The sequence below is a fragment of the Lissotriton vulgaris genome, chromosome 2_1 (assembly GCF_964263255.1).
Source record: "Lissotriton vulgaris chromosome 2_1, aLisVul1.2, whole genome shotgun sequence".
Taxonomy (NCBI): domain Eukaryota; kingdom Metazoa; phylum Chordata; class Amphibia; order Caudata; family Salamandridae; genus Lissotriton; species Lissotriton vulgaris.
This window is the reverse complement of record NC_141687.1, coordinates 1,932,147,781-1,932,172,173: the sequence shown is the minus strand read 5'-3', so window position 1 is coordinate 1,932,172,173 and position 24,393 is coordinate 1,932,147,781. Positions and strand designations below refer to the sequence as shown.

Sequence of the window (24,393 nt, the reverse complement as noted above, 5' to 3'; positions counted from 1 at the left end):
TAACCTGGGGAAGGCTGCTCAAATTTTTGTCTTATACTAGCAGCCCGTCCCGAAGTTGTCCGGGGATGAAATAGAATGTCTGACTCGCTTCAGCACCCGCCTGAGCACCGGAGCAATATGGAGCCGCAAGCGTGTTTGTGTGGCACAACGCACACGCACGCGATTCTGTGCGTGTGTGAAACAGCAGTCTGTGTATTTTTTTGTTTACCTGTTTTCCCGCTGCTACGCTGACTCGCTTCAGCACCCGCCTGAGCCCCGGAGCAATATGGAACCGTGAGCGTGTTTGTCTGGCCCAAAGCACACGCCCACAACAGCATCTGAACCACGCCCACATGGATCCGCAAGCGTGTTTGTTTGGCACAAAGCACACACGCGCGAATCTGTGCGTGTGTGAAACAGCAGTCTGTTTAATTTTTTGTTTTCCTCTTTTCCCGCTGCTACGCTGACTTTTTTTGTTTTCCTGTTTTCCCGCTGCTACGCTGACTCGCTTCAGCACCCGCCTGAGCCCAGGAGCAATATGGAGCTGCGAGCGTGTTTGTCTGGCCCAAAGCACACGCCCACAACAGCATCCAAACAGCATCCAAATGGCCACGCCCACATGGACCTGTAAGCGTGTTTGTGTGGTACAAAGCACAGGCACGAGAATCGGTGCTTGTGTGAAACAGCAGTCTGTTTATTTTTTTGTTTACCTGTTTTCCCGCTGCCACGCTGACTCATTTCAGCACCCGCCTGAGCCCCGGAGCAATATGGAGCCGCAAGCATGTTTGTCTGGCACAAAGCACACGCTCACAACAGCATCGGAACGGCCACGCCCACAAGGCAGTACTTTGAACGCTTGGTTTTGACGAATGCCGCGCCCACGCCCACAAGGGACTACTTTGCCCCTAACGTTCTTTCGCCCTTCTAATGTATATGGTGGGCTGCTGCATAGCCTATGTCCATCTACTGAAACTGTCCTTTCCAATGCTGTATTGGGTGTTGTGATTGGCGCTGTGGTTCCTGAGCTCACCTGCCTCAAAAGTTTGGGTTCTCTCTTTATTATATTAGTATAGACTATACTTAACGCGTTGCAAAGTGCAGTTTATCAAGCAATACTGCAGGTCACAGGAATTGCTTAGAGTGGCCATGGAGGGTAGTAATGGACCCCCCTGCAAGGGTAGACCTGAGTAATCTACCTAAAGAGGAGGTAGTCTTGACTGACAAAGTTTGATGCCTAGATTGGTCACCAGTACAGTCAATGAGGTATTCAGGTGCTCAAGAAGTAGAGCGTTACAATAATCCAGTCTGCTCAGTATGATTCTTCGAACCACATAGTTCTAGATTGTAGAGGTATATGAGGAGCATCTTCCTAAGGCTCTGAAGTACCACAAAACACTTACGTGCCTACCACATTAGTCACATGACTCTCCAGAGACAGATTGTTATCGAATATAACCCCAAGATTGCAAACTGTATTTGAAGGCAGCAACACCTTCTCGGAAGGAAGATTCCAGAAATTATGGGAAAATGTCATTGTCTTTCCTTTTGATGCACAGCAGAGAAATTCAGTTTTTTCCCCCATTAAGTTTCAGTGAGTTGGCATTCATCCACGCACTGATTTCAACCATAACTCTTTGAAAAGCTATACCTGTCACCCCTTAGTTATTGGAAAAAGAGAGAATCAGTTGGGTATCACCTGGACAATTGACTAGTTTTAGACCATGTTATTTAATGAGAGTGATGTGGGTTTTCATATACACATTAAATAGCACTGGCCTAAGTGCTGCTCCTTGTGGCAAACCCTGATGTAGGTTCTTATAGTCGGAGTAATAAGGAGGCAGAGCAACATCCTGACATTGATCTGTTAAATAGGATTCCCTCCATTTTAGGACTTGGCCTCCCACTTTCATTGTTGCTAGTCTGTCCAGTAAGATTGAGCATTATCGTGTCTTTAACAAACAGTGCATCTTAGTCCCTGGTCTCTAGTAGCAAAGGTGCCTGTGTTGTGGGGCTGATTGATTTTGTGCAGGAGGGATACCTTCCAGCACAAAATCAATTAATTCAGTCTATTTCCTTTTCTATGTGTGCTGAAGAATGCAGAACACAGAGGAAAAGGAAAGCACAAGGAGAAATTAAAACATTATATCAACGTTGCCCCTCCCTAACACCACCTGCTTCTGACGCATTCCCAGGTTCATGTTTTCTCGTAAATCTGGGATATGTCCAGTTCCTTGGTTGTTGCGTGGTAACACCAACAGCGATTCCCATGGAACGCCTCTTTCACGCTGTTTGTTGCATGAAAGGGGCAAATATTTATAATGCCATGAAAAGCCACGTAAAGTGGCTTTAGGTGGCCTTATAAATATTCTGTGGTACAACTCACCACCAGAACGTCAAAAAGTGACATTCTGGCAGCGCAAAAGCGCTGGTATTAGGTCTAAATATTTTACCATCAGGTTTCTCTGTGAAATGTCTACCAGTGTTTAGACCATTGACTATCTAACTCACAAGCCAACATGGTCTGATGAGGATGATGGCTGAAGACCAACGAATAAAATTACCCTAAAGTGCAGACCCTCATTTAATATTTGTTGGTGCAGAATCACAGCTATCCCATACAACCTGTGATTTCTGGATATCATTTTGAGATAGGGAACCACCAGATTTCTCTTGTCCGAGTCTCAGCTTACTCTAGTGTTGGAAACTTTCAACCGGCAACCCGGCACGCACATGCCTGCAATCTGTGATTGAATGAATACCCACCCTATTTAGGATAGGATTTCTGACATTAATTTTTTTATCGTGAGGCTGTCATGTGGAAAGGGGCGACCATTCGGTCCCCCCGAACGTATGGTGGAGTACCACGATCCCCCCGGGAAGCCATCTTGGGCGGGAGGCGAGTCTCGGCTGGTATGCCCGAAGCGGCGTAGCCGCGGCGCGCCTTTTTCCCGCCCTAGAGTGGGCGGGCCTAGACACCGATGCGGCCGGCCACGCCCTCGGAGGCAGGCGGGGGCGGGTTTACGCCCACCCTGAAGACGGATAAAAGGAGCGGAAGCCAAGAAAGCATCCTCTTGTTCCTGTGCTCTGAAGCTGCACCTCCCCGCTGCACATGAGCTCGAGACGGAACGAAGAGCCAATTTTGAGCATTGTAATCTTTCTTTTGTCTTACAGATATCCCGTCTGAGAATGCCCAAGAAAGTCGTAAAGCGGGTCGGTACCGAGCAGATGCTCCGCATGCTCATGAAGGAGATAGCCGATCTGAAGAAAAAGGTGGAGGCTAAGGACGGGGAGGGAGGACCGAAACGGCCTTTGCAGGGAACAGTCCCCAGTGGAAAAAGCAAGAGGCCCAGAAGGGGAGCGCTTGGGGGAGACACCCCGGTTCCCGAAACCCCACGTGAGGAGCCAATCCCGGTGCCGAAAGAGGGGAATCCAATCCCTGTGGTGGTCACCCCCGTGAACAGGGAGGATATGCCCCCCGAGTTAGCGGCACAATTGGCAGCGTGGTTGGGAAACGATAGCGAGGGCGCCACGGCTGACGACGCCCGGGCAGTAATGAGGCAACTGCGGGAATCTAGGGAGGCTGCGAAGGCAACATCTTCTGTTCCCCCACAGGTTCCGGCGGCTGGAAGTACAGCAGGCCCAAGTTCGGCGACAAGTGCGGGGTCTACTTCAGGTAAGCGGCCATTGCCGATTGCGGGGGAGGGGTCTGTACCTTCTCGAAGGGAGAAGATTGCCCAGCACGTCCCACAAGAAATTAAGGAATTGATTTGGGCGGATAAGTATGTAAACATGTTTTCATTGCTTACCGACCATTACGAGATAGAGCATGTGAAGAGTCAAAAGGAGCTCATGCATCCGAGTGTTTGGCGCGCGAAAATGGCCGCCTTTAAGGTCGACGAGACCATTGGTACTTGGGGCAGAGCGTGGGGCATTTTTACCTCCATCGTGGGCGAGCGCAGGCCCGAGTTGCTGACCGAGTTACCCATTTATCAGTCGCGTATTATGGAGTATTCTGTGGCATATGGGGGCAATCAGTGGTTCTGCTATGACAATCTGTTTAGAAAAGCTAAAGAACACAACCCATTGTTGACTTGGGATTGTTACGACTCCGTGTCATGGCAAAAAATGGAGAGTACAGGAATGTTGAAGGTACCATTGGTAGGGAGTAACGGGGGGGAATCTTCCCGCCAAAACTCTGGGACACCCTTTCGGACGGGTGCAGGTAACGAGTACCACTCGAAGCCGAGTGGCAACACAGGTAAAAGGGGGATCTGTTGGAATTTTAACAGAGGGAAATGTACGAGGCCCCAGGGGTCATGCAAATTCAGACATGAGTGTGGAGGGTGTGGGCAGCCATCCCATCCTGAGTCCATGTGCAGAGCCAAAACGGGTGATAGCGGTGGTAAGGGAGGCGCCAAACAGGTCTAATACAGTCCGAGGGGCGCCTTTACCTACCCCGATTGATACCATGGCAATGATTCCTTGGCTCAGCGAATACCCGGATCATGCTTCCGCTGGGGTGTTACGAAACGGGTTTTCACATGGTTTCCGCATCCCAGTGGGGGATTTTCAGGGTGTACCAAACTGTAAGAACCAACTGTCGGTCGTGCAGCACACAGCGGTGGTGCAGGTAAAGATTGGGAAAGAGGTGACTCGAGGTCGTGTCGCCGGTCCATTCGACTTGCCACCGGTTGCTAACTTTGTTTGTTCTCCTCTAGGGGTGGTCCCCAAGAAGGACCCGGGTGAGTTTCGGCTGATACATAATTTGTCAGCCCCACGTGGTCTTTCCGTGAATGACGCGATAGACCCGGAAGTGTGTTCGGTGCGGTACGCATCTTTCGATGAGGCCGTTGCCATGTTGAATCGCCTGGGGCCCGGGACGCTGATGGCAAAATCGGACATCGAGTCAGCGTTCCGGTTGCTCCCGGTACACCAAGACGATCAGCGTCTTCTTGGTTTTCAGTTTCAGGGTCGCTATTACATGGATAGATGTATGCCAATGGGATGCTCGATTTCATGTGCCTATTTCGAGCAGTTCAGTTGTTTTCTGCAGTGGGTATTCACAAGGAAGACAGGTTTTCAACATGTTATGCACTATCTCGATGACTTTCTGTTTTTGGGGGCAGCCGGGGATTCTGAGTGTGGACAGGCTTTACATGAATTTTGTGTCCTAATGAATCAATTCGGTGTGCCATTGGCGCCAGGTAAGACTGTGGGTCCCTCGACCTTGATCGAGTTTCTGGGGATCGAGCTCGACTCGGTGGAAGGTTGTTTTCGATTACCCAAGGAAAAAGTGTTAAAATTCAGGTTATCCCTTGAGACATGTATTCGTGCAACGAAAGTAAACCTGCATCAATTGCAACAGGTGGTGGGTCAGTTGAATTTTGCCCTAAGAGTGATACCGATGGCGCGCCCCTTTTCCCGCTCGATTGCACAATCCATGGTCGGATTGAAGGAAGGACATCACCGCACAAGACTCTCGGCAGAGGTTCGCCAGGACATGCGCATTTGGATCGCATTTCTGGCGGATTTTAATGGTCGAATTGTCTGGAACAAACCAGCGGTGTCTTCCGAGGAGTTGGGGCTTTGGACAGATTCGGCGGGGAGTATGGGTTTTGGCGCCATATTGGGTACACAATGGTCGGCTCAAAAATGGCCGTCATGGTGGCATGAGTGCGGGTTGACGAGTAACATTGCTTTTCTCGAACTGTTCCCTATTCTGGTGGCTTTGAAAACATGGCCTGAAGGGTTTAGGGATCACTCTGTGGTGTTCTGGTCTGATAACATGACCGTGGTTGAGTGTGTCAATAGTCAGGCAGCACGATGCAAATTGATTCTGAGACTGCTCAAGGAAATTGTGTTGTTATGCATGCAACTGAATGTACTGTTTAGGGCGCGACACGTGCCGGGGGTGATGAACCAAGCGGCTGATGCGCTTTCTCGTTTCCGTATGCAGGCCTTCTGGGGTTTTCTGCCCACAGCGGACCCGGTGGCGGCACCCTTTCCCGAAGCTCTCTGGTCTCTCGGTGCCCCGAACTACAAAACCTCGTGGGAGAGAGTTTAGCACCCAGGACGAGGAAGGCATATGAAGGGGCGTTCCGTTCCTATTGGGCCTTTTTGGGTACTGCCGGGGGGGAGCTTTGGGGTCAGGAAGAGTTTGTAGTGAGATTCCTGCTCTCTTTACATCAGGCAGGCAAATCAGTAGCTACGGCCCAGAGGCATCGGGCCGCCATTTCCTTTATGGCAAAGGGTCATGGGATCCAGGACCCGACAGCGTCTTTCGTTGTGCAGAAAGCGCTACGTGGGTGGCAACGCCTTGAGGTTCGCAGAGTAGACGATAGGCACACAATAGGTCTGGATAGGTTGACCCTGTTATTGTCCGTACTACCGGCAACGTGTTCATCCCAGTACGAAGCAGTGTTGTTCCGAGCCGCATTTGCACTAGCATTCCATGGGGCTATGTGGGTAAGCGAATTAGTGGCAAAGAACAAGCGAGATACGATGGGGGGACTGTGCCGGGAACACATTCAGGTCAGGGAGGAGACGATGACGGTCTCGTTTGTTAGGTCCAAATCCGATCAGGGTGCAATCGGGGACTGCGTAATCATTCAGAGGATCCCCGGGTCTTCCATGTGCCCTGTTGTGTGCGTAGAGGAATATTTAGCGCAGAGGGTGGCAGCATGGGGGGGGACCTTGTTGAGACCCCCTGACGCCACCCCACTGACGATGTTTCAGTTCCGGAGGGTGCTTGCGATGTCTATTTCGGCCGCGGGCTTGAACCCCGGCGAGTTCGGGACCCATTCCTTTCGGATAGGGGCTGCTACTGAGGCTACAGCCAGGGGTTTGAGTGTGGAGCAAGTAAAACGTGTGGGGCGTTGGTCCTCTAATTGTTATAAAAGGTATGTGCGGTTGCACATGTTGTGAAGCTGTAATGATATACTCACGCTTCTTGTCTCTGTTTGATTTTCAGTTACGCAAGCTTACGAAGCGGGGCGGACTGTACAGTCGACCTGACTCCTGGGGACCAGCGGTCAGAAATCACCGTCTGCGAATAAGGAGGTGTGGGTCGTGGGCCACTCATATGTGAGGCGTGCCGCAGACGTATTCAAAGCAGGTGATATGAGTCACATGGCTGGGGAATACGGGTACAGGGTGTCCTTCTACGGAAAGGGCGGGCTCTGTATTGACCAGTTTCAATTCTTTTTTGAGGGTTTGCTAGAGCGGACGAGGTCACCGCCGTCTATAATCATAGTCCACCTTGGGGGTAACGATCTGGTGGCCACTGGTAGACGACTTCTTCTTGAGGCAATGCTTTCCACAGTAAGTTGGTTGGCAAGAAGAGTTCCAGGGTGCACAATTGCATGGTCCCATATGATCCCACGGAAAGTGTGGCGGGGGGCTATTTCGGTTACTGCACTGAATCATTCAGTAAGAAAGATAAATAACAAAGTGAGTAGATTGTTTCGTTCAAATACACTGCATTCTGTTTCGCATGGTTGTATCAAAGGGGACAGTATGTATTTGGGGGACGGTGTTCATTTGTCCCGGGTGAGGAACGAGTTACTCATAGGAGACTTCATAGCCTGGTTAAGGGGTTTACAGCATGACCTTTAGGTAGGAGTGTTTTGTGGGGGGTCCGGATAGCCGGTCAACTATCCGGCCTGTGGCGGTAAGGTCATGATCGGTGAGCAGTAATTCGAAGATCCCTATGAAGGGGCGTCACCCATTACGGATGGGAGCGCTCGGGGAGGTGGCCAATTGGCCCCTCAACGGGGAGGCGGTCCTGTCTAAGGAGAGGCCGCCGGAAGGAAAGGAAAGGTGGTCAAGGCCCCTTCCTGGATAGGAGGGGCTACTGCCCCTCCTGGGGAATTTCCCGGGGCCAGGACATCTGCGACGGCAGATGGGTAAGTTGTGTGGGGTGCGGGAGGGGGTTTACGCTACCTTTTAGACACCTCACACGAGTCCTCAAACGACCGTTAAATGGCGTCGAGTTTATTGGGGCCCCCGTCAAGTACAAAGGGAAATTGGTAGATGCACTTGAGGTACGCCTCTGTGCGGTCGCTCCTCTCACAAGTGAGGGGGGTATTTCTGGTTTAGGGATCTGACACCGGTTACGACCTTGCCGTTGGCCCTTAACGTTAGGATGTACAATTTCAAGTCAAATGTTTTGTAGGATGTTAGTTCGGCTAGGAGAACCTTTGTATTAGAGATCTGTTAAGGTTAGCCAAACATCGGAATGTGGAAATGAAATTGTACATAATATGAAACTGTTATTTTAATGTTTTATTTTGTTTCATATTTTAATAAATACGGCCGGGAAGGGTAACTCCCTTCCCGCCTTCCAAAAGTTCAAGAACTGTTTCCGGTTTCCCAATTCTTGGGGATTGTGTTGAGAGGGGGTGGCGGGTATCTCAGCCATATGGAAAGGGGCGACCATTCGGTCCCCCCGAACGTATGGTGGAGTACCACGATCCCCCCGGGAAGCCATCTTGGGCGGGAGGCGAGTCTCGGCTGGTATGCCCGAAGCGGCGTAGCCGGGGCGCGCCTTTTTCCCGCCCTAGAGTGGGCTGGCCTAGACACCGACGCGGCCGGCCACGCCCTCGGAGGCAGGCGGGGGCGGGTTTACGCCCACCCTGAAGACGGATAAAAGGAGCGGAAGCCAAGAAAGCATCCTCTTGTTCCTGTGCTCTGAAGCTGCACCTCCCCGCTGCACGTGAGCTCGAGACGGAACGAAGAGCCAATTTTGACCCACCCACCAGCCCCTGAGGACAGCGATTCGTTGTGAATACAGTTGATATAGTATCTTTTTTGTTTTCTCGGTTTTCTTACAGGTTGTGATGATTGTCGTGAAATTTCTTAAGATGCAATAAAGATTGGTTATTTTCAGTATGTTTTGCAAATAAAGTAATTTGGAACAAGGATTGATCAGTATTTACGCTTGGTAATAAGTGATGTTTGCTTTGTAATCTTAGTAACTTAGGTAGAATTGTCGTATTTATTTTGGTCGGGCGGTAAGGTCATGATCGGTGAGCAGTAATTCGAAGATCCCTATGAGGGGGCGTCACCCATTACGGATGGGAGCGCTCGGGGGAGGTGGCCAATTGGCCCCTCAACGGGGAGGCGGTCCTGTCTAAGGAGAGGCCGCCGGAAGGAAAGGAAAGGTGGTCAAGGCCCCTTCCTGGATAGGAGGGGCTACTGCCCCTCCTGGGGAATTTCCCGGGGCCAGGACATCTGCGACGGCAGATGGGTAAGTTGTGTGGGGTGCGGGAGGGGGTTTACGCTACCTTTTAGACACCTCACACGAGTCCTCGAACGACCGTTAAATGGCCTCGAGTTTATTGGGGCCCCCGTCAAGTACAAAGGGAAATTGGTAGATGCACTTGAGGTACGCCTCTGTGCGGTCGCTCCTCTCACAAGTGAGGGGGGTATTTCTGGTTTAGGGATCTGACACCGGTTACGACCTTGCCGTTGGCCCTTAACGTTAGGATGTACAATTTCAAGTCAAATGTTTTGTAGGATGTTAGTTTGGCTAGGAGAACCTTTGTATTAGAGATCTGTTAAGGTTAGCCAAACATCGTAATGTGGAAATGAAATTGTACATAATATGAAACTGTTATTTTAATGTTTTATTTTGTTTCATATTTTAATAAATACGGCCGGGAAGGGTAACTCCCTTCCCGCCTTCCAAAAGTTCAAGAACTGTTTCCGGTTTCCCAATTCTTGGGGATTGTGTTGAGAGGGGGTGGCGGGTATCTCAGCCATATGAGGCATAGCAATATAGGGCTTACAAAAGCAGAAATATCCCAGATGCGTGACATGAATTCCTCCTCTGTGTCAGGAACATTCCTTTTTTGCTTCTCAGAAAGAAATCCACCTTTGGGAGGGTAATTTCTGTGGAAAGAATTACATAGCTTTTGCTCTTCCTTTGACATATTTATCTGACAAGCAATGATTTTTTGTCAAAAGTTTTCTTGCTTCTTCCGCGTGAACACTTTTGGTGAAAATGCTTCACCAGAGCAGAATGCCACTTAAATCGGGTGGGTGGGTCTCCACTAAGCCAGCCAAGAGATGAGCCTCCAGTGCCCTGCCAAGTTATCTGGGGGATATGTGCCAAATTACGCACATTTGTTGGGTGGTTGAGGGAATGTTCCTTCATTTTACATATTTGGCACATCCCTAGCTATGAGTGGCCAGCTAGCATTGGCAGGTATTGATTTGGACCAGAAACACCGATTTCCCAATAATGTCTAATCTCTTAGTGGACTTTGAATGTTCAATTTGTAATGGTCCTACTTTTATCTCCTTACAAAGTTACCAGTATCCCAGGTTTGGTAACTCTGGGAGAGAGAAAGTACCAGTCTATTCCTGTGCCACTCATAATGAAGGCCTTGGTCAAATGAGCAAGGAAAGGACAAGGTTCTCCTTTTTTCAATGAAACCCATTTGAAATTATTTTATGAGGGACCCTTTTTAACCCCTTCACCTGCTTACTATAAAAGCTATTTGCTTATAAAGATCTAATTTAATAGTTACAGTCCTTTTAGTGGAGGAGCAAGGTGCATTTTTACAGTTACACAATGTTCTGTTGCTTTCCTATTAGGTGGACATGTAGAGCTACTATTTAACTACGGGGCATATTACCAAGCAATAGCGATAATTATCGCTATTGCTTGGTTAGAGACAAAAATTACCGCAGCGATGCGGCGATTTTTACCGCAAATAAACCTTGGTATTACCAAGGTTTAACGCAAATGCAGTACAAATCGCCGCAAAGCATGAATATCGCTGAAAAGTCAGCGATATTCATGCATTAGCGAGCTAATGCTCCTAGCCATGTTATCCACCTCCAATTGGATAACATGGCTAAGAACTGCTCAGGGCAGGTGTTAGCTTTTGGAGATATTCCCGCTTAGTGCGAATATCTCCAAAAGTTGGTAATAGGAGATAGCGATGTTAGCGACTGTTTTCAGTCGCTAACATCTTGGCACGCCCACTTTGCATCTCATTAGTGATAAATATCACTGACATGCAAAGTGGGGCCCAAGATGGTCGCTATCTCCTACTAGCTGTCGCTAACTGGTGTTAGCGGCAGCTAGGTAATAGGGAGATAATTTTATCTCCGCTTTCTTGGCTTTTAAAGCCAAAAAAGCGGAGATAAACCCCCTTGATAATATGCCCCTACGTTTCTCTCCTAGGTTCTTTCCTTCTAAATGCACATCACGGTTGCTGCTATTTCAGTTCCTGTGATATAGTACACACGTTGGAAATAGCAGAAGTAGTAATTAAGCTGGCCTATGTTTTCTCTAAAACATATTCAAATCAAGTCACTGAAGCAAGAAATCCAGTACCGGAAATTAGCATCAAATCAAATTTTTTTGAAAGAAAGACATTGCTTAAATGTAAATTCTCGTGTATTTTAAATGCTTGAGTTGTTTCAAATGAGGATTAAAGAACTAAGGGCCAGATGAAGGTAGGCTTTTACCGGTCGGTAACGGCCGAAATCGACTGTTACCGACTGGTAAAAGCTTTTCCCTATGTAGGAGGCTTATTTACCGATTTGGTAAATTCCGAATCGGTAAATGTTGATTCGTCATTTGCCAAATCGGTATTAACCAATTCGGTAAATAGCGAATCAACATTTACCGATTCGGAATTTACCGAATCGGTAAATAAGATGTAGCAGGCACTTAACAGAGTGCTACTGGCCTTTAAGAATTCGTTATTTACCACCAAGTATCAGTTGGTAGTAAATAAGGAATTCCTATGTAAATTCATAAATGTGCATTTACACCTGTGCCATGTGAGAGACATACATGCCCTTAGGGCATGTATGTATTCCACATGTGCACACCGACACTAATCAGGGGTGCAACAGGGTGTCAAAGTGACACCCTACCACTCTTGACTAATTCACAATTTTACCCAATCGGTAATTACCGATTCGGTAATTGACATTCATTCCTATGGGCCTCCAGGCCCATAGGAATCAATGGCAAATACTGAATCGGTAAATATCGATTCGGTAAATACCGAATCTTACCGATTCGGTATTTGTTACCGAATTTTTATCTACATTGCAATTACCGATTTGAAAATACCGAATCGATAAAATTCTGTATTTTCGAATCGGTAATTGTAAATTACCTACATCGAGCCCTAAATGCTGGAAGTTTCTACGGATATTTAAGTATTTATTTGCATATGTCTTGAAGTTGCAGCATGTGGATCATTACACATCATGCAGAAAATGTTCAAAAGAGGAACAGTTAATTTGTGATAGATAGAGAAGCAGTCGATTTCAGGTGTCATATTTAAAAGACAACGCAGAAACTCAAGCTCTTTTGTGGAACTTATCCTCATTTGAGTACCTAACCCATCTGCTCTGCCAAGATCTCCGTTAGATGCCTGTCTGTTGAGCTCATTCGCCCCATGAACACTGTAATGCCAGAGAGGGAACTAGCCTTGTATGCTGCAGTATTTCACTCTGGAAGCAAAGCACATTCAACTTTTCAGTTAACGTTTGAACAAAAGAATGCAATAATAAATGCTAAACAATGTATTTCCCAAAATGAATTTTGTGCGAGCACATGTGCATGCATGCAGACTGTGTACTATAAAAGCATGTGCAAAACACTTGAACCTCATCGGGCCCCAAACCCAGGATGCACATCATGTGTACATATATTGTCCAATGAAGTTCAGATACCTTCTTCCAAATTTCAATCCATTTTATTACAAAGTAATCCCAAGATCATCCATGATTTGTGTGTACATAATTTCATTAATCACAGTTCAACGAGTGCCCTCCAGGCTTTGCTCATATGACACATAGATGTTCAAATTTAGAAATAATCCAACGTGAAGTGTACTTGACCCAATGCATTTTGGGCACTTATTGCCCTTCTTCAGGGAAGCTGTAGTAAAATTAAATAAAACCATGTGTTAGAGATGTCCTTGGTTTGTACGTATTACAGGATTTATACAGCTGTTATGTGTTGCAGTGCTTAGCCTATATAATTATTTTAATCCAAATAAACTTACTCCCTAAGCAGTGCTCACTATGTGCACTCATTCAGTGTTCCCCATTGGCAGACCATGCTGATTGTTAAAACACAATGTTTCTTAACTTACAATCAATTCCTGTGTGCATTGTGCCTAAACCCCAATCTGTTACTCCCACCATGTCCAAAATGTGTGTTTAAAGTAAATTCAAACAAAAAGAGAACCACATTGAAAACCACGTAACATTGTGCAGCAACAAGGTAGAATAGCCACAGGTCCAGAAGTGTGCTAAAGTGGTGGTACGTTCTACGTTTGAAGTGGGGAAAAGCATCCAGACCACTGATACTTAAAGTGCCGCCCGGGGGCCGAATGCTGCCCTCCTGACCTTTACATGCGGCCCCCTAGGCAGCAGCAGCACTGGGCTGCCGTTTACTCGACTCTGCACTAACATGAAACAAAAATAGTAACTAGGCCCTAATCTTCAGTAACACATTAATTTGTAAAGACAGCCACTAGATATACATGCTTTGCTTCCCCTACATCCACTTAACACCCCCCGCTTGCATCAGTGCGGCCTCGGTCACACCATAGGCCAAATTTTGCCGCGCCGGGGAAAATGTTTGTAAGTACCCATTTTCTAGAGGCATGCTTTCAAAGTGCACAGTTACAGCCTTTTGAACCCTGGCCCCCGACTACCTACAGGGGTATCCAGCCCTTTTTTTGGAGACAGGACACAGCCTATACAAATGGGCATGGGGCTGGGTCCAGCTGTTTCTTCCCATCCTGCCAGTGATGTCCCATCCAGTCATACCTATAATCCCCATTTTGGGTGGATAGCTAGGAGGTATACTCAAAGCCCAACTGTCAACCACATCTAGTCATGTGACCCAGAGAAATGCTACAGGCACCAAATAGCTAAGGCAAGGATATGCCAACATTCTAAATGTTGCTTTTTCAGACTTGGAATTTAAAATCCAATTTCTCTGTGAGTTAGAATTTTAAATTGTGATTCCAGAGACACGAAACATGATGGAGTTACATGTTCCTGTTTGAAAATGTCACTTATAAAATGTCAGTCAGGCAGTCAAAAAACGTTATTTTGGCTATACAGCCATAAATGCACATATAATTGTACAATTATATATAATACAAAAACTAACAGTACATGAAACAAATACACAATACAAAATATCCATAAAACCAAGGGAGGTAGTATAAATACAAATTTTACAGTGTTTTCTTATTCAGCAACAACTGGTCTCCCTTAGGTATCTATCTTTGCTTGGTAATTTATGAACATGATTTTAAAAACATTTAAAGGGTAATTGCCAAATATGCATTTGAAAAAGGAGTAAAAAGTTAGAGCAGCTCAAAAAAGGAAGGTTTCAAGGCAGTTTTTCTAGCTAGAGAATTGTGCAAACATAGCTTAGCAGCATAATTAGATTATTTCCAAGCTCTTTTTCTTTATAATGCCCCTACGTATGCACCACATCGTAAATAGAAACCTGGAAATGGCAAATACAAATAGTGGGTGTGTCTCATATTTTAGTAGCCTTAAGGCCTCAGTATGTTGCCTAATCCCCACATTTCTACAGAGCTGGAGCATCCACTTGGACCTTGGCCTTCTATAGGCGGAGTAAAAATTGACATGGAGTTCTGTTTCTTTGACCAAAACACACCCTGGGCAGTCTGATTGTATAGCTCCCTTCAATTTGTTTGTAAGTGCTCTGAGTGGGAGCACCCCGTGCCTAAATTAAAGGATCAATGTATTCACCAAAAAATGTTGGATGGTATCCAGAGCCAGCTCTATCTTATATTGCTGTTTGGCATCAAGAAACCCGGAGGTTAAACTGCTTGAGTTGAAGCTCTGGCATAGTTGGGCAAATGTATGTCTCTAAATAGGGACTTTTTGGGAATAGAGGGACAGATCTCTTCTGGTGTTGACCATATATTTGCCCTCCCCAGTGCTTGGCATGTTTTCCTGATGTGAGACAACCATGGTATGTTCCCTGCTCCCAAAATGGTCATAAAATCCTTCAATTCTTCTATATAATTGGCTAGCTCAGAGGTTCTCCAGAGACGGCGCCAGAATAGGAGTGGTCGAGCTGCAATTATGTCAGCAATTGGGCCAATACCCAGGTCCATCCTTAATGGTGTTAAGGGGGTGCTCTTGGGGAGGACCAACAACTGCCTAAGGAAGGTGTTCTCAGTTATAGATAGTGTATTAGATGGGCAGTGACCCCAGAGTTCTGCTCCATAGAGTGACGCTCTCCTTGCCTGTGTTTTTTATATTTCTGCTGTGGGGCCTGTCACTTGCTGAGTGCAGTTTTTATGTACTTTTAAGATCCCCTATGAACTGTGTCAATTTTAAATTAACTTTCTTTACTTAGGTCCCCCAATCCATCTTATCATTAAGTGTAACACCCAAGTAATCGAAGATGGACACCCTCTCTAATGCCCTGCCTTCTATTTTGGGGTGTGGGCAATTGATAATATTAGCATGAAAGACCATGTATATTTCGTTTTTTGAAGGTTTATCTCCAAGTCCCTCTTCCAGCAAAATGCACAAAACTCCTCCAGTACCCGCTGCATGCCCATGGACAACTTGGAGAGTAGCAGCGTATCGTCCACAAACATTAGAGCTGGGATTTTGCGGTTCGCTAACGTCTGCGAATCTATATCTTTTACTGCCAGTAGAGTTTCGATTAAACCATTTTAAAAGAGGGAGAACACGGTCAGGGCTAAAACGCATCCCTGTCTCATCCCTTTCTCTACGGGGAAGGGAGCTGTCAATTCACCTTTTTTTCTGTATCTTATTCTCGCATACCTATCCTGATGCAAGCGCTTCAGCTGGTAGCATAGGTAACCTGGTACTCCCATATAGCGGAGTAGGCCCCATAGCTGGTCACGCTGCACCATATCGAATGCAGATATAAGATCCACAAAGGTTAGGTAAAGACTGCCACCCTCCATGATCACAGTTTTCCAATGGATCATTTGCAATCTGAAGCTCAGGTCAATAGCTGAGGTTTTAGCCCTAAAGCCAGCTTGTAAAGGTGTTAATAAATTGTTTTCTTCCATCTATGATTGCAACTGGAGAGCACGGGCAAATATCTTTTGGGTAACGTCTACAAGACTTATTGGACGGTGGTTTGCTGAATTAAGCGGGGTACCTTTCTTATAAATTGGGATAATTTCTGCCCCTGCCCAGGTCGGGGGCAGCGCCATACCTTGTAGGATGATGCTAAATAATGTCCATAGATAGGGTGCCCACACTGCTTGCTCATTTATGAATAGGTCATCCAGAATTCTATCCAGCCCAGGTGCCTTGGCTGGAAGCAAATTACCCAATGCCACTGTAACCTCTTTCATTGTGCAGGGGGGTGCACTGATATTTGGGGGGTTTATATCTGCTACTACTTCCCTGGCGACTGCAGCTCCATCTAAAACCCTTGAATATAACATTTTAAAATGGGATCTCCAGACTTCTTCCCCCGAGTTTGGTTCAATAGCTGAGTGGCCTTTGGATTTCCCAGTTTTAACTAGGTTCCAAAAGTCCCTCATATCTCGGTTGTCTAAGGCTGTTTTAATTGCTTCCTATTTGTCTATCTCCCAACTGTTTTTTTCTTCAGCTAGGGTTTTTTTATATTGTGCCCTGGTTTCTTTAATACGTGGTTTTCACTCTCTTAAATCCCCATTAATAGAGCGTTTTTAGCTTTCCTAAACATTTTGTTATACCAGAGATGTTTAGGTTTAGGGTCAGGTCTAGTCATGTCGCTATTATAAAAAAAACTCTGCCAATTTTGAGAACATATCCTGATGGTTCTTTCCAAATGACAAGGATTCAGGACCACTGCTGTTTTCAACCAATCAAAATGCAGTTTCTAAAAAAAGAATGATTTGCTTGTACAAGGTGGCCACTTTTTCTGTCGACTGTGCAAATGACCCCCAACGTACTCTTCTACCTCCTTCAATTGCAACTAAATTTGGAGCGGGTTGTGTAGGTATTCAATGGTGATCTTTGGGCACAGGGAGAGCTATTTCTAACACCAATGGATTATGGTCGCTTTCGTGTCGGAATGTAACCAAGAAAACTTTAGTTTTATGCCATAATTCAACGCCTACCAAAATATAGTCACTTATAGATGCATGTCCCAGCTTATTGAAGGTGAAGTTACCCGGGCTGTCAGAGTGGAATCGACCATTGCATGCCCTTAGTGAGTGGCTAAATGTAACTGAGTTCATCTGTAAAACTAGTGGGGTCCAAACCCTTAATGGGTAGATGTTGCTTTCAGGGATTTACCAGGCCAAATCTTTCTCACTGGGGTGGTGGTAGTAGTAATGGCATTTAGGGGCTCGAAGTGACAATTAAAGTCCCCACCTATAATTGCATGGGTATTCTCTGGTAAAGTATAGAGAAAGGTGGAAATACAGTCTAAAGTCCGTGAGGTTTGCCCCTGCCTCACTGGGTGAGAATAGATATTGATAATAGCAATATTCAAGGTGTTATGAAAAGAGAGAAGGATGCACAAAATATCAGGGGAGAGGCTTTCTATCATTTTAACGATATATCCCAGATGTATGCCGACCCAGGTATATTGGCCCCCTGATGGTCTCCCCCTGGCACCCTGGGCGGATGGAATGCCGTATGTGACATATCACACTCTATGTGTGTCTGTATATTCTCCCCAATCTGGGAGGTCCAATTTTGAGCTAAGACCTGCTATGGTCCAGGATAGAATCTTGGTGTTCTGTCTTTTGTCTAGGATGGCTGTCTGCGTTTGCATGGAACGCCTATCCTGTTGTGTTGCTTGGTACATGGTCTTGGCTTGGCTGTGATTCCCTGCCTCGATCTGTGGGCTACAGTCAAGGTCCCAATGCATCTTTCTAGGAGAACTGGGAGTGCTAATTACAGTAGTAGCCTCATAGATTTTCTCAAAGAATTGATCAACATTCTCAGAACTTCCATAATTTTTGGGGCTCAGCTAACTGTTTGTTAATAAATGTCGAACTTTTGCAGTTAGGATTTTGTCAATCAACCAAATCCAGGGGCCGAAATCTTTTACTGACTGGGATATTGTATGCCATAGTGTTTTGGCATCCCCGGCCCATGTTTAGCATGCTACCACTCCGGGCTCTCGGTTCCCACTTTCTGTAAGCAGTTCCCGCTTTGTCTAGCAAGGGACTAGGGGGATAAAAATAACCCAAGGGCCGTGTCTGGATGCCTCCTGACTACCTAGAGTATCCCCATTCAAGAATATGTTGGACTGCCCTACTATATCTAAAATGAATCAGAACACAGTCCCCCGAGATTTCCTTACGCCTCTGCCCCAGGAAGCTAACTCTTGACTCCCCTCAACCTGGTTCCAGCTCTGGTACTCCAGTTAATATAACAACATAGGGAGTGGAGGCTGGGGGCAGATCTATACAGGGAAGTATAGAGTTTAATTCCCTTGGTTTAAGGTGGGATGTATTCCTAATGTCGGCATCGCAAGTTCTTTGTGCCTGTTATTTTGTAAGTGAACCATAATGTAGGTGCTCTAGGCCCAGAATCATGAGCGTTGTCAGGGCTATAGGAAGACTTGTGTTGGGGAATAGCTAGGTCCTCGTTTTATGCGACTGGAGGTTTAGTCCCTACAGACGCGTTCATTTGCACAGTTTATTTATGCACTTCAGGAGGGGGTTGAGGTAAATAGACAAGTGGCGTTACCTGATTTCGTTGGGGACCCATTTCAAATTTGGGGATTTAATAGATTCAATGGTGTGCAAGATGGCATCAACTTTACTACCCCATGAGTCCATTGATGTTGTTAGGTTATCAATGCGTCTCATTGCAACTTCAAATTCAGATTTTATAAACTGTTCGAAATATACTTTAAGTTCCAATGCCAGACGAGGTACCCATAGTGGGGGCTCCAAAGTTTTGTGGCTACTCTCATCAGCAACTTGTCCCCCTGGTGGTTAGTTTGATGCCTTCCCGGGAGTGTGTTTCGCATGATTCACTCCCTTGTGGACAGTTTGCTTCCGAGGTCCTCCTTTCTTTTATGCCCCCCACCTGTGCTGGTCATTATAGTATTGTCCGGAGCTCTGGGTTCTTGGATGCACAGTAGTTCTGGATTAGTGGGGACAGTTAATGTTTGGGGTGAGTAAGGTAGCTCTGACTTCATAGTTGGTGACATGTTTGGAAACGTCGGTGTGAAGGAGAGACATCTCTCAGTGCGTTCTATTTCGCTGGAAACTGCTCCTATTGCCTGTTGCAGCATTTTGTCAATAGCAGTCGGTTGGGCAATGGGGGTTGACATGGGAGCTTTTTGCCTGGTGGTTGGCCTTGTGAGCGGGGGGGGGGTAAGTTTTCCCATAGTTATTTAATGCCCAGGCCTCCACAGCCCACGTCAATATTTGATAATGTTAACCAATAGGTTAGGGCAAGCGCTGAACCCACTGGCCTTCACAAGTTTTAAAGTCTTGAATTTTTCTCTATGGAGCCCCGAATGCTGTCCACAAGCCAGATTGCTCTATAGGAGCCTATAAACAAACATTACGGCTAGTAGGGGGCAGATTTAATGGGGGTGGCCCAGCCCAGCCTCAATCAGTCTCGGACGGGCTCAGACGCGCCCGCCTTTGGCCTGGGCTACGACCCGGCGTGTCTCGCGCATGTCCCACGCAGCGTGGTGCGAGGCAGAGATTTATATTGTGATGGGGACGCCTCCGCCCTCAGCAGCTGCGGGTGATTGGCGGCGTTGCACTCTGGGACTACGAGTCCCACCAGAGTGTGTCCGCTACCAACAGCGGCAGCAGGAGACCTCTGAGCTGTTTTTCAATTCCTCAGAAGAGGTGGATTGCCCCCAGGCTCTCAGGTGTTCCCTCCGTGAGGCGGACCAGTGTTGGTGCAAACAAACAAGACAACCCCCGCTCTGCGAGGCAGCACTTTATAGCATGATGGGGATGCCTCCGCCCTCAGCAGCTGTGGGTGATTGGCGGCGTTGAGCTCTGGGACTCTGAGTCTCACCAAAGTGTGGCTGCTACCAACAGCGGCAGCGGGAGACCTCTGTGCTGTTTTTCGATTCCTCAGAAGAGGCAGATTGCCCCCAGGCTTTCAGGTGTTCCCTCCGTGAAGCGGACCAGTGTGGCAGGTACAAACAAACAAGACAACCCCGACTCTGCGAGGCTCGAGGCAGCGCTTTATAGCGTGATGGGGATGACTCCGCCCTCAGCAGCTGCGGCTGATTGGCGGCGCTGCACTCTGGGACTCCGAGTCCCACCGAGTGTTTCCGGTACCAACAGCTGCAGCGGGAGACCTCTGTGCTGTTTTTCGATTCCTCAGAAGAGGCGGATTGCCCCCAGGCTCTCAGGTGTTCCCTCTGTGAAGCGGACCAGCGTGGCAGGTACAAACAAACAAGACAAATGTAATAAGGTCACACTAAGGTTATCCTATGGGAGAAATAGGCCTTGCAGTAGTGTCCCGGGCCTACCATAGGGGGGAATTACATGTATTAAAAAGGAAAGTTTGGGCCTGGCAAAGGGCTTACCTTGCTAGGACGTCGACATGGTAGTTTAAAAGTGTGCACTGTGAGACTGCAATGGAAGGCTTGAGATACGTTTAAGGTGCTATTTAAGTAGGCTTCACAATTAGTGCTGTAAGCCCACAAGTACCATTTAGTTTACAGGCCCTGGGCATAGGTTATGCCAGCAAAAACGAAATCAACAAAAACAGGAAGTCTGAAGGCAGAAAGTTAGGGGAAAAGCATGCCAAGGATGCGAGGTCTAACACCCTTACAGAGAGGTTAACTGTTTCAGGGCACATACGATTTTATTCAATCCATATGCTTAGAGAAGGCTTTGTGTCAGTGCCTTCCACACAATTGGATGTATTTGTTGGCTATCTCAGTTGCCTTGTCTTGATTCAATGTCTTTCTTCAATGTTCTTCTATTTTCCCCACTCCGGTCATGTTGATCTCATAGAGCTCTGACAAGATATTGTGTATCCCACCACAGCATATGTGAGATGACTTTTATTCTTGATTGAGGTTTCCTTGGGAATTATTGTGTTTCCTCTCTCTCTAACTCTCCCTTCATCAACTAAATCCTTCCAACTCCTCACACATCAACCCCCCCCCCTTGAAATTCAGGGCTCCCAATGCCAATTCCCCTTACACTGGTTAGGTTACATTTTATATTTATTTATTTTTATGATGGCCCAAAAGTTCTAAAGTGCTGCCTTGCTGCGTGCTTCCTTTCTTGTGGTTTATGCACACGTTTTATTTGTTTTTTTTAATTTAAATTATCTTTTTAAATATGGGTATACACTATGTTTGGAAGGAAAATAAAAGATGCCCTTGTGCGCCCCAACGCAGGTGCATACATGCATGCATCACAACATATACATATGTACACTTTAACTGCATTTTTACCATGCATGCATATTTGCCAAACGGGCCTAAGCAGCTACGTTGAAAGGGCTTTTGTAAATTGAAAGCCAATTCTAACATTGCCAGATGTGTGTGCATTCGCAACATGCAATCATTAAGCCAATAGGTCAGCATTTTACTAATGAGGCCCATTGGCTTGTTAGGAATGTACTGCCTTAAGAAATGCTAGTGCAGGGGTCTCCAAGCCAGATTTCTAAAATTACTACGTGTATCTCAATGGGGATATCCCAAAAATCTGGCATGGATCCGACCCTCCAGGACCGGTTTGGAGACCCCTGTGCTAGTGGGTAACATGTTACCTGAGGTGTTACTTTATTCCACAACAATGGGCAAGGATAAGTTTCTCATTCCTGTAAAAGAGATTGTCTACCTATTAGAATATGGAATATGTTTTTTTCGGGAACATAACTTGCAGATCACACGTGAATAAGATTTTCTGACTAAATTACCAACATTGTGGTGCATAATATTTATTACCTAAAAATCTTGTGACAGTCATAAAGCATAAGCCCCTATTAGCATTGCCTGTTGATTACTCCGATGCAGGTGTATTCATCCATACCATGATTATCTCAATAGTTACAAGACTACAAATTGCAAGAAATCATTTTCCCCTTGATCAATGTAATCCTAAAGAGGAAAGCTCAATACACACTAACACTATGTATGCTTGGCTTAGCAGCTTGCAGGAACACACTTTAAATTGCTCAGTCCAAATAATTCACTATGTTTACTGTTGATGTCTATTATACACACTTCTGTTTTGGACATATCTCTGTCCCTATAGTAGAGTTCCAGAAAGAGTAAAAATATTGAGAATTAATTCATTTTATTCATTTTCAAATTAGGGAGATGGTAACAGCAATTTTGAACTCTATATAGGAATTCATTGTTAAACTGCATTTACCTTTCCTAAACTTTGCTTCCTCCCCATTGACCCGATAATGCTGACATTTGTTATGATCCATCAAGGAGGTTAAAAGTTATAAGGAAGTTGGTCAGAAATTGAGTTATTAGTTTAGGGGGAAGTGACCCCTCCCAACTAAATAAGCACAATTTGACTAAGTCATAACCCAGTTCTGAGAGACTATCTGCTCTACCCTGGTAACTATGGCACAAACACCAGGGATTTCCAAGATAAGTGCTTGCTAAGGTCAAGCAATACAAGCAATTTAAAACAAAAAGTATCGAGAACAATAAAATAAAAAGCCCAAAACAATTTACAAAAATAGAAAAAACTTAAATGAGCAGAAAGTCACTAAGAAAAAGACTGTGGTGAATTTGAGATTTAAGTCTAAAAGTGCTTAGAAAAGTACAGCACCTTTGAAAAACATCAGCTTGGATAGATAGGGACCTAAGTGCCATTTCATATCAACCATACTGGAGTAGAGGAATGGTACTGCAAGCAGGTTGTCCCAATCAAAGTTCCTACCTTTGGGCTTAGTCTTTGAGATGGAAGTCGAAATCTTCTAGTGGGCATGTTCCGAGGCTATCTTCGAGCTCCATCGAAGCTGATGGTTTTTGGCATCAAAATCTCTGCATTGGACAAATGCAGATTTCATAGCCTCTGGGGTGCTTACCCAGTCAAATAGATGTGCCCCATCGAATGCTTTTAAAACAGAAGTAGTTGCTATTTTGAAAGTCAAAATACCCCAGTGGGGCGTAAACTTGTACACACACTACTGCACTGCATGTAAGGAACAGAAACTTTCCATAATTTCCCTTGGACTACATATCTCCCAGCTATACATCTATTCACCAATTGGCAAAGCAGAGCATAAATATTTTGACTGAAAATGGCAAGACAGAGCATAAATATTTTGGCTGAAAATGATATGTCATTTAATTGGGATCTGCAGACCCCTTGCTTGGTATCTAGTCAACACAGCATTTAATATTTATTAAGCCATGCAAGAAAGGGCCACATTTGTTAAATAGATTATCTGTTACACAAAGGTCTTATAGGCCCTCAGCCAGGACTCCATCTCACTGCAGACTAAAAAGTGTGAAAAAGAAAAAAGGCAGAAGGCATTTCACATCTATGCACCTATGATCTGGAACAACATGCCATACACATCAGGAACACCCCACCACTGCTTCAATTTTGGAAAAGACTTGAAGACAAACTTATTTAAATCACACTACACCACAATGCGTTGGCAGTCAACAAACCAGCCACCTCTCCTATCATTCATTAGCGTTATGCTTGCCTTTGACCTTATACAGTACCCACTGTTTTTTGGCTTGCTAAGCGCTGTAGAAGGCCATATAAATATATGCATCACATTGAATTCCATGACAAGCAGTCAGCCAATGAAGAGATGTTAGACCGTGGACATATCCTGAAGGCTTAGACGCATCAGAAAGTTTACAGCAGCAGTTTGCTGATGTTGAGGGCAAACCAGTCGGTAAACAAGGAGCTCAGGACAGAATCCATTCCAAAAATACTCAAAGGATAACACCAGAGCTGCAATGCTCTCACCTGTTGCACGTAACAAGTGGATATTACCGATATTAGATTTCAAGAAGTCCATAGAAATTTCGTTCTACCATAACCACATTCGGATTACAAGTATTGGCGATCAGCTAATGGCATAACCCAAAGATATGTGGCCATCAGTGCCTCAATTCTGATGTATGGTTTCAGGTTATTCTGCAGCCTCCAGTTATTCACTCCTCTTATAAAACCTCTTAATATTTTAGACACTTCCGTTCTATGCTCAGATAGATTGAACAAAATCCACAAATGAGCTGCATAATTTTAAACTATCATATTTATCAAAATCTTTGCCCCAGGCAGGGACACATAAAGTGATGCAAATTAACAAAGGCAGTCTAAAGAGTGCCTGTGTAGGGTATGTTAACAGCAGCAAAATATATTTGTGGATGTCCTGTGTCCCCCTTTCATGCTATATAGCATGGCAACATTGGGTGCTGTACTGCAGTGTGCCCTATCTAAGTAAATATGGTCCCTAGAATCTAAA

The 24,393-nt window shown here is 45.8% G+C and overlaps 1 protein-coding gene across 5 annotated transcripts in view; it reads left to right on the top strand.

The window, feature by feature from the left end:
• NTRK3 (neurotrophic receptor tyrosine kinase 3) overlaps positions 1 to 24,393 on the top strand; it is a 1,577,634-nt gene that overhangs the window by 237,709 nt on the left and 1,315,532 nt on the right. The window lies entirely within an intron of this gene.